We start from the raw sequence: 10,991 nt of genomic DNA on the forward strand, positions 1-10,991 counted from the left end.
TAGCAGACTACCATTGGCAACTACTACAGCAATCAGAATGAGAAAATGTCAGCAATCAGAATGAGAAAATGTATTTCAAAAACGAATATCCAGCGAATATCAAACCCGCTGCTAACTGTTACCCGCTTGCTGTTGTGTAGGTTAGTGCTGGCATGTTAATATGTGCTATGTATGACTCCTGCTCTAAGGATCCCTCTCTTCCCCACCCTGTAGCTTTCGAGTTGGCCTCTTGTCAGTACCACTATGTAGCTGACCCCAAGACATGGACCGAAGCCCAGACCTACTGTAGAGAGGAGTACACTGACCTGGCCATCATCAGAGACATTGGAGAGATGCAGAGCTTAGATGAACTCAGCGTAAATCTCAGCATCAGCGGCCGGGTCTGGATAGGCCTGTACAACAAATTGCAGAACTGGAGTAGTGAATTTGAGAACATCAGTGGTGCTTTGACAGATTGTTCCTGTTTTGAAAATGATCATGGAAGTTGGGGACTATGTCCTTGTTATGCTCTGTTCGCATCTGCCTGCCGACGTAAGAACCAATGCCTTTCAATACCTGAAAAAAAGTTTGGTCTATATACCAAATATTAATTTCACATACGGTATAAGGCTTCAACATGAAATCATACACAATCATACACACACTACAAATAAACTTCCACCCTGCTGCAGTCACACATGATAATAACAGAAGGTCTTACCAATATTTGGCAACATGAGTATATCCATCACTAGCGTCATTTGTAGCATTCTGTGTGTGTGTGTGTGTGTGTGTGTGTGTGTGTGTGTGTGTGTGTGTGTGTGTGTGTGTGTGTGTGTGTGTGTGTGTGTGTGTGTGTGTGTGTGTGTGGCACTCAATCTTACCTTTCTGATAAAGGAACATTATCCTTGTGTATTTACCAGTTTCAGACCAGGGTTTGACCCTTTGGGCAAATGATCAGACATGGTCAGATGCTCAGATGAACTGTGAAGTGCGGTGTGACCATTTGGCCAGTTTTAGGACACAGGCCGAGAAACACAGTCTAGGTGTACACTCATCATACTCTCCGTTGTGGATAAACCCATATGGGGAGGACTGGACATGGTCTGATGAAAGCAAGCCCTTCTTCTTCAACTGGTCGGAACCCCAGCTGAAGCACCTAAACTCCAGCAAGAGGTGTGCTGCGTCCTTGCAGACTCCTGGCAGTCAGAGTGGATGGGAGACACAGAGCTGCACCGAGAAACTCCCCTTCTTCTGCTATGGTGGTGAGTTTCAGTGTCTGGCTGACAACCTCACCTGTGGGTTAACTATGTTTTGGACCTGGCAAGTCACTGTAGTGAAAGCTCTGTGATGTTTAAGGGTCTTGCACGAGACAAGGGACAGTACATGTTATCCTTGGCTGTAGAGCATTAGTGGACTGTTTGGATGGCAGGGTCATTTATATATATATATATATAAATGGTTTATATATTTTAGTATATAAAAATGGTTTATTTATATCATGAATTGGAGAATAATGAAAGCATGTTTAAATAACAATGATTGTGGTTTGAAATCAACTGTGAGTTTGATTGTCTTCACTTTTGAACAAAACGGGTGAATGAATAAATGGCATAATATCGATCAATCAATCAATATTGAGACATAGCAGCGTTGGGAGCGCAGACTGGATGCTGGAGCGATGGTTGCCTTCTGGGTGTGGGTGATTAATTCGTAAATCCTGAAAGTATTTGTAACCATTCCTCGACTGTTCATAAACATTAAACCCTTTACTCATTTAAGTACTCCCGTACTATGGCCTCCAAACAAAACAGTTGGACGCTGCTCCACCTCATCAACTAAAACTTCCACTTCACAGTCTGTGAAGTTGCGCTTCTTACTCTTTCCCTCTGTTTTTGGCATGTTGTTCACGCGAGTGTGTGCACGAGTTTTGTGCGCTTGCTATCTTCTGGCGTAAATCCTGCGCAAAGTTTTATAAATGAAGCCCCTGGCCCTGAGTGTTTTCACAGCTTTTCACAGCCCGATTGATGCAAAATGCACTCATTCTTCTGTATTACGTTGCACCGCAACTATTAGTTGCAGCGAGATGTGATTGCATGAAAGAGCAGAAGTGGGGCTTTCCATTGAGACTATGTACTTGTCTGTACGATCAAGTACAGAGCTTTCCATTGATACCAAGTACATCAATCCTTCGGGGTTATAAAAATAGAGGAAGAGGCAGAAAAAATAAAAAATGTCATATAGCTCAACCGACCAGCATGCACCCATTACTCTCATTTGAATTACTCACGAACCAAGATGAAAGAGGAGACACAGAGCTATACACTAATCCAGCGCGAACTTTATGGGCGCTGCCATCTTGAATATCGCCATTACTGCGTGCCTGCGAGTGTGACGAGTGACACTTGCCTGTGCTTTTCAATGAAAGCATCCTGTCAGAGAATGTCTAACAAGAGATCCCGCTCATGAAAGAAAATGTCAGGTGAAAGGGAACATTGGATCAATGATGTCAGACTGTGCCAAAACTTACCAATGAAGGTAATTTATTAACAACATAAGGTATTAAGACGTGTATTAATGACAGCTAACCTCTGCAACAGCCGCCTATGGAACCAACGGGCTAATTTCTTAGCAGCCAGTCACGCAGTAATGGCGGTTTTGTGTTACTTCCGTGTTTCGCTGGATTAGTGTATAAGTAAATAGCAAAATAATAACTTAGCTCGACTTACAATATCTCGACTTATTTCTTCATAGCTCGGCTTATCCAAAATTTGATTAGAACCTTGTTATATTTTGACAAATATAAAAAAAATTGTATGCTTCTGTATTATTTAAAAATCCAAATCAAATCAATGCAAGTATTAATACATGACATTGTGGTAGATCTGAGTAGCCTAAACTCTGCTGACCCCTTCCCCCCCACCTTCTTAAGGGGAAACTTTGCATTTTGTCCAATTTCTTTGCTGTTCTCTTAAGTTTCACTCACAGGTTTCTCTGCAGAGCTCCCCCTACTACAGCTTCAGCATATGTTTTACGACACTCCTCAATTGGTTTCAGTCTGCCGTTTCCTCTTTGAGAAACACCATTGCTACTTTGTTCTAGCCAGTGCTAGCCATGTACTGTATGGGTGTAGTGCAGTGCTTAAAAAAACACTGCGCAGTTCCCCTTTAAGCTTACAATGCTTTAGGGAAACTGGGCCCAGGTCTCGGGGATTTACCTAACAATAACTATCTTTACAGTGTCACAGTTTGGTTGAATTCTATTTAATCTATTACTGTTATAGACATTTTCTATTTTTTTTTTATTTAGGCTGTATGTCTTTACTTTAACCTGTTCATTTCAATATTAATGTTTATGTCATTGAAGTTGTTTTGGATAAAAGCATCTGCTAGGAATAATTAACATAAACAAAAATGTAAACATCAAGATTTTGTCACATGTACAAAACACAACTATAACTTTGTCCACAGGAAAGACCACTACAACTTCACATACTACTACACCTGGAGTCACAAGTCCTACAAGCCAAGGTAAGTATTTAATGACTTTGAATTTAGCAATACTAAATGATACCTTGTGCCCATCCAGATATTGATTAGCCTGATTTCACAAGACTCATTCACTTTGTGAATAGACAAAATTTTTGCACTACCCGCTTACTAATTTTTTGCTCTTCAGTTAAAGCAACACTACAGCACTTTTCCTCTGTCGGACACACGCAATTTGTTTATCTAGCAAATAACGATGTTCATAGACATGGTAGAGGATGTTACATGGTTTTAGTATGATATATTGTACACTGTAAGTCAAATATGTAGTTTATATCCAGTTCCATTGAACTACAGATCCTCTACCCAATCTGGTCAATTTACATAGTGCAGTTATACCCAATAGAAGCCTGCGAAGCGAATCCAGAAGTGCTGTTCACCCTGTTACGAGTTGATGAACCACTGAAATTATTTTTGGAAACATTATTTAAGGTACGAAAAACTTTTTAGTGTTGCTTTAAAGTGTAGAAGATAATGTTGTTCACAAAATTAAATGTGACATTTAGAAGGACATTTAGAGTGAGATGAACAACTTCATTTTCCTTATTTTTTTGCAATGCCTTTAAATAATATGGGAGACATGAGTTGTAATATATCACAGAATCGAATAAATGTCAAGTTGAACACATGCATTGCTTTCGGGAGCCATTTTCAAAAGCATTCACCCGTGACAGTCAATTGAAACCCTTTCATGTATCATAACCAAACTTAGCACATACTGTAGACTCATGACCCCATTAGGAGGATGCTCAAAAATGGGTGACCTTTTGACCTTAAAAAAAACAAAAAAAAGACAATACAATGTCTTGGTTTCAACAGATAATATATCGTCTTTGAACCATTCTTGAAGTATAGGGCTAACATGATTTCTAAATCCTAGCATTCTGTTTTAATTCACACCTTACACAACATCCCAATTTTTTTGGAATTGGGGTTGCATTTATCTCTTTGTCTCTGTCACGTAAGGTGCTGTGAGGTTGGTGAATGGAGGCAGTCGATGCGCTGGGAGAGTGGAGGTCTATCATGCAGGAGAGTGGGGCACCGTGTGTGATGATAACTGGGATATGCCTGATGCTGCTGTGGTGTGTAGAGAGTTGGGCTGTGGTAATGCTGTAAAGGCTCTGGATAGGGCTCACTTTGGAGAGGGATCAGGGAAAAGCTGGATGGCTCAAGTGAGGTGTGAGGGATCAGAATCCACGCTGAAGAACTGTGAACATTTGGGATGGATAGACCACAGTACAACAGGGTGTCCTCATGTTGAAGATGCTGGAGTCATTTGTTCAGGTACGGTATTCAGGATCACTCAGTTTTGATATTTAGTTTGTTTGTTCATTAAATAATATCAAATTGATTTTAAAAAAGATGATATTTCCGTGCAATCTATTAAACCATTATAACTACAATGACAAGAGTAAAGCTTTATGTGGCTGCACATCAGAATTCCAATTGATAATTTTTAACTTGCAATGCAAAACTGTGGTGCTACAATTTCCAATATTTTGTGACAGGAAGTTGCTAACCTCAATATGTTATGTTTCTATTAAATTTCATGCAATTCTGTGTATGTAATGCATTGCAATAAATGTATATCATAATACCTGCCTAAGCGGGTACTGGCCTTTGAAAATAAAAATCTGCCTACCTCTATGTTAATTTAACATACAGTAGGGATGGCAATACTTCAGTGTTTTTTCATATTAAATTACGTTAATCCCTTAACTAAGACGAGTTGATACATACAGTACCTCTCACGTTTCAATGCGTGCACTGCACTCACTGGCTCTGGCGCGCGGCGCAACTTTGATAGCACATAGCTAGCCCAGTTCATTCAGAGTAAGAAGCGACCAAACACCTCCATGTTTTCCCTATTAAAATACAGTTACATGAGTATTCACACGACCAAGTATGGCGAGACAAAATAAAACGTGGTGCATTTCTAAGCTTCACTTAAGGCATTAAGATCAATTTCCAAAAGATTTTATATTCCTCTTTTTAGTCAACTTTAGCATGGGTGTACACACACACACACAAACACACACACACGTATGCACATGCCTGTGTATGTACACCCCCCGTATGCACCCACAAACACAGAAATACAGACACACACATGCATACATTCAGTTTTCACAAGTTTCTAGAGTCACACTCAATTAGCCCCCCCCCCCCCCCCCCCCCACACACACACACACTTACACACACATAGGCCTACACACAAATATAATTTTGATGTAAGTGTTTTGTTAGAGTTAAAGGGGTCCATCAGAAATGACCTGGAGATTACATGACATTCTCCATAAGATCTCAGACTGTTGAGCACACAAACACACACACACACACACACACACACACACACACACACACACACACACACACACACAATGCTGATGTGGCGCCCCCTAACTGTCCTGCTGTTAATTATTTAATTCTTTATATAAGGGTTAACTAATGCTGTATTGTAAATAGGTAATTACTACTATTTTAAGGGTCATAAACAGATAATAAAACGTATTTTAACATGGCTCTTCAGAGTGCTGCAGAAAGTTCCGTTCACATGAATGGGCCTTCCCAACGTTCGGAGGTCTGTTAAATCCTTATAATGACCTCGGCAAAGTAATGACCACTGTCCGTGGCAACGGGTTTTGTGCTTTTAATTCACGTCTTTCACGTCAATCCGCAAGAAATCCGTTCGCTTATTGCTATGGAATTTCATTGAAAGTGAAACTCAGCTAGTAAGACGTTGCCATGCAACACCTTCAACTGTGAAGTTCTATCTGTGTGGCAAACTATTTATTTTGTTAGCGGCGGAAGCCACGAAACTGTAGCCAAGTCATTGCTAAAGACACATTGTGTTAAATTAAGGGTTCTGCTCATCCTGTCGGGACTTATTTTCCGATAATTACCGGCGGACAATACAATATCCCTAACATACTCTTCACCTAGTACACTATAGTATGCAAGAGTGTCTAAATACAAGCGTATATTCAAATAGGACTAATCAAACACTTTGAAGAAAGGAAAAGAAGGACCGTTACTAAGAGGTTGGGGGAAGGAGTTCCAGAGCTTGAGGGCTAAGGCACTGAAGGACCTGCCACCCATGATGGAAAGTCTGTTGCGGGGGATTAATCCTGAGTATACTTATATACAGTACCAGAGAGATGAAGTGCAGGAGTTGTACTATTGTAATATGAATGGTTTTACTCTTGTGTGTACTAGCATCATTGATGAGGAGGCAGATTGTCAGAGTGGAACTGCAAGTTAACTCGACCTTTGACCTAAACAGCACTGTGGTTCAGGATGAAATCCTAGATCAGGTAAGGATCTCTTACCGACAATACACAAGCAAAAGGCAGTGCACATTTTGTAAAGAATTTCTGAGTGTTTTAAGATGCCAATGAATTAACATTTGACTGCATGAATGAGTGAATGTGTTTTTATTGATAAGATTAAGACCATTAGGGTGTTGATGGTGGAGTTAAAACACAGATGTGTTCTACTCCACAGATAAAACTAAAACTGCAAAGGCAGGGTATACCATCAAACACCACCAAGCTCAGCTGGATGAAGCAGCCTGATGGACAGATTTTCCATGCAAAGAAGAACAAGAATAGAGTGAAAGAAGAGAAGAAGAGCAATGATAAGTTTTGAACAGCTCTGCACATTTCAGAGAGCAGGAGAGAGTGGAACGTGAAGAGCAGAATTATGAAACGTATATTTAAACAAAATGTTAATTTTTTCATTTCCTTAATCAGTTATATTTTGGTGTGTATGGACCAGCATATTTTCCCCTGTAGAAAATGGTTTTGGTGATGATACACACGGGTAGATTCTGCATTGAAATAGAAATATGGATTTTGTGTTCTGCAGGAAATAGTTGCTGACATTTGTAGATAATATTACAAGGCGTAATCAATTAATCATATTTATCAATATATTTTATATTTCATTTTATGCACAGATTTTGTTGAGGTTGCGGTGAGAATTCTCGCCAAAATATTGATACTGTTTTATTGCAAATATAGTTGGTATAACCTCTGAACAGTTTTTGTGAGTGCTACTTTGTTAATATTCAATTATAAAAACTGCGAGTATGGGGCTGCGACCGCACAGCCCATATTTAAGCTCACCATATTCAGACCGGCCCAAAATGTTAGTGACCCACCGGGAATCTGCCTGAAGGTCCAGATTAACCACTCCAGGCCTGACTGAATTTAGTTTTTTTTTTTAAATTTAACTCATTTGATTTAATTCAATGTTTTTGTGTGTTTTGTGGCATAGTATGTTCATAATCAAACGCTATCATGTGTTTCTCTATGGCAAGGCATGTTTATAATCCGGTTTTGAGATCTTTGCAAATTACTGCATGGTATCCAATTCAAGGCTTATGTTGCATCCCAATTTGTTTGACAAATAAACCATTTTTACCTTTACTTTATTCATTGCAATACAGTAAAAAGTTGTTGTAGAGAACCATCATGAGTGCACGCACAGGCTGACATGCAAACTCGGGTCAAGGCAGGTCAGCTGAGGTCAAGTCAGGTCATGTCACAGATATGGAGCACAGAAAGGTCATTTTTAATCACTTACTGTAATAAAAATTGCCATTGATTTATTTAAGGCACACACCATATAGCATATTTCTGTAAATTGGTCAGCCAGACAGTCCCCCTTCACCGGTATGGTGAGACACATGTCAAAATGTAAGATTTTTTATGATACGCTTTTTGTATTTTTAGTATTTAGAAATCAAAATCAATGCAAATATTAATACATTAAAAGATCTGGACAAACTAAACTCAGCCTAAACTCTGCTGAAAAAAACAGGAGCAATATAGCATGTGTGAATGGCACTTACAGTACAATGACCAGGATAAATGATCCTACTGTAACTAAAGATAGTGAAAATGACCTTAAAACAACCTAGAGAACATAAGGGCTAAACTGACATCGAACTTTCCATGAAATAATAAAGAAATACAGACAATAATATAAATATAAAATGAAACATTAAATATGATAAATCAGAAATGAATAACTCATTTTCTATGGCTCTGCAAAGACTTAGAGGTTCTCATAGTTATTTCCATTTACCTTGCTCTTGCCAAATAATCAAAAACAGGATAACTCAATTATTGCTACTCTTGCCAATGATGTGAAAGGGAAGGTATTGTAATTTCTTCTGTCTCTGTGTGTGTGTGTGTATGTGTGTGTGTGTGTGTGTGTGTGTGTGTGTGTGTGTGTGTGTTTATGTGTCCACTTTAATAACTTATACTATGGGCTCAATTTACGTTAGACATTCTGACAAGATAGAGGTCCAGATAGAGGTATCTCAGCCAACACAACTCATTGAATTGATGAAGCGCTTTTTAAGGCGCCCAAAACACTTTAAAGTGTTTACACTTTCCACCTAGGTGATACATGGCAGCCATTGAGTGCCTCTCATTCATCTTTTTATCTGTCCTCCCTTCCTTCCTCTGTCCTCGCTCCCACTGATCTAGAATAAAGAATGATGGGGCGGCAACAATGGGGTAGTCCATCCAGTTTTATTTATCGATCAGTGGGAACGAGCCTAATTAAAGGACCGAGCATCGAGGATCGAGGAGGGATGTTGAGTGAGCCCCATTATGTCAGAATGCTCACCACTCACCAGCTTGAGATGGGGAGTAAATTAACTAATTACACCGGGGGTAATTTAGGGAGCCAGATTGAATGGTTGGGAATAAGGTAGGAGTAAGTAGGATCTGTAATGACCGCATTGAGTTAGGGCCTTGGTTTAACATATCAGCATTCCTACAACACAGTGTCCCTGTCACCACTGGGCCATTAGGATCGAGTCCTCCTACATGATCATTTGGATACAGATCAGGACACTGATTTGGAAATTTGGTTTCACTTTCTGCACCATTGTGAGAAAGGAGTGAGATGATATGTTATGCCCTTCACTCACCACTAGAGGTCATATTTGACTTTGTTCCTTCTTGTGAACAACATACTGCAATATTCTGACAATCTCAAAGTGAAATGTTTCTTACTCAGTTCACCCACATCTCAAATGACCATATATATCTTTGTCTCCTTCATGTAATTGTTTGATTCAGGACATCTTTCTCTCTCTCTCTCTCTCAATTCAATTTTCAATTCTTAGAGCTTTATTGGCATGACTGTAAGTGTTATAATGTTGCCAAAGCAGTAGTTACATCAAATAATTGGACATTAGTATTAATAATAACAAGACATGGACTATGGAGAATAATAATGATAAAAAATAGAACATTAGGACTCACACTCACACACACACACACACACACACACACACACACACACACACACACACACACACACACACACACACACACTCTCTCTCTCCCTCTCTCTATATGAGTGTATTACAAAACTGGACATTTATCTGCCCATGAATGTCAATATTGGGGCAGATGTGGGAAGATGTTTGATGTTTTACATTTTGTAAACATAGGCAAATCATGATGAGGAGCATGAGTTCATGGATATTACTTGACAGGGACACCACAAACACTTTCTTTTTTATGATTCACATGTATTCATTTGACGTACACAGCAAAGACTCCTTGAGCATGCTAATGAAGTAGGAATTAATTAGTATTATTAGCATAAGTATTATTATTGTTATCAGTAGTCCACAGTCAACAAGCAAACACAATTTCCTTTTTTTGAGTATCTCTAGTAGGGGTTCCCCTATGCAAACTACCTCCACACACCCCTCCTTAAATCAGCAGTTGATGTGCACTTCAGTTCCATTCAGCATATGATCTTTCATCAGTACAGCTGCATCATGATTCTTGCATCTCCTTTGCTACTGCTGATAGCTGCCACATGTGAGTTTCTGATTAAGTTAAAATATGCTCTATTAGTGACATGACTAACACTGAATCATTGACTTTAACATTAACATTTACCACAGGTTTTTATTGAATTAGGCTAAATAGTTCCTAAGTGCTTTGCCTTTTGTTGTTTCAGATGTCCATATGGAGCAGCTCAGTCAGCCTGCTTCTGTGACTATCCAGCCCAGCCAAAGCTTGACCATCAACTGTAAAGTCTCATATTCCATCAGTAGCTATGGCACTGGTTGGATAAGGCAGGCATCAGGGAAACCACTTGAGTGGGTTGGATATATTAGCAGTGGTGGGAGCTTGTACTACAAAGACTCTTTAAAAAACAAATTCACCCTCTCCAGAGACACCTCCAGTAAAACACTGACACTCCAGGGCCAGAACCTACAGGCTGAAGACACAGCTGTGTATTACTGTGCACGGAACTCACTGTGGCACAAAGCAATGTGACGGCTGTACAAAATGTTGAGCTGGTTAAACCTGGTCAGTTGAAACGGAAAAATGCAAGGATGCATTGATCTGCCGTGATATAGCTGTATAGTTTAAAGTTGCATTGGGTGTATTTGACTTATATCTCATGGAGGTTGAACAGAGA

At 39.5% G+C, this 10,991-nt stretch overlaps 1 long non-coding RNA gene across 1 annotated transcript; it reads left to right on the top strand.

The window, feature by feature from the left end:
- The first annotated feature begins 1,192 nt into the window (after nt 1-1,192).
- Nucleotides 1,193-4,531, top strand: LOC134076581 (uncharacterized). Its single transcript, XR_009938618.1, has 3 exons — nt 1,193-1,244; nt 3,450-3,509; nt 4,494-4,531. It is a non-coding gene; the product is annotated as an uncharacterized LOC134076581 (long non-coding RNA).
- Nucleotides 4,532-10,991: the final 6,460 nt, after the last annotated feature.

Source organism: Sardina pilchardus, chromosome 3 (assembly GCF_963854185.1).
Source record: "Sardina pilchardus chromosome 3, fSarPil1.1, whole genome shotgun sequence".
In the NCBI taxonomy this organism is placed as follows: domain Eukaryota; kingdom Metazoa; phylum Chordata; class Actinopteri; order Clupeiformes; family Clupeidae; genus Sardina; species Sardina pilchardus.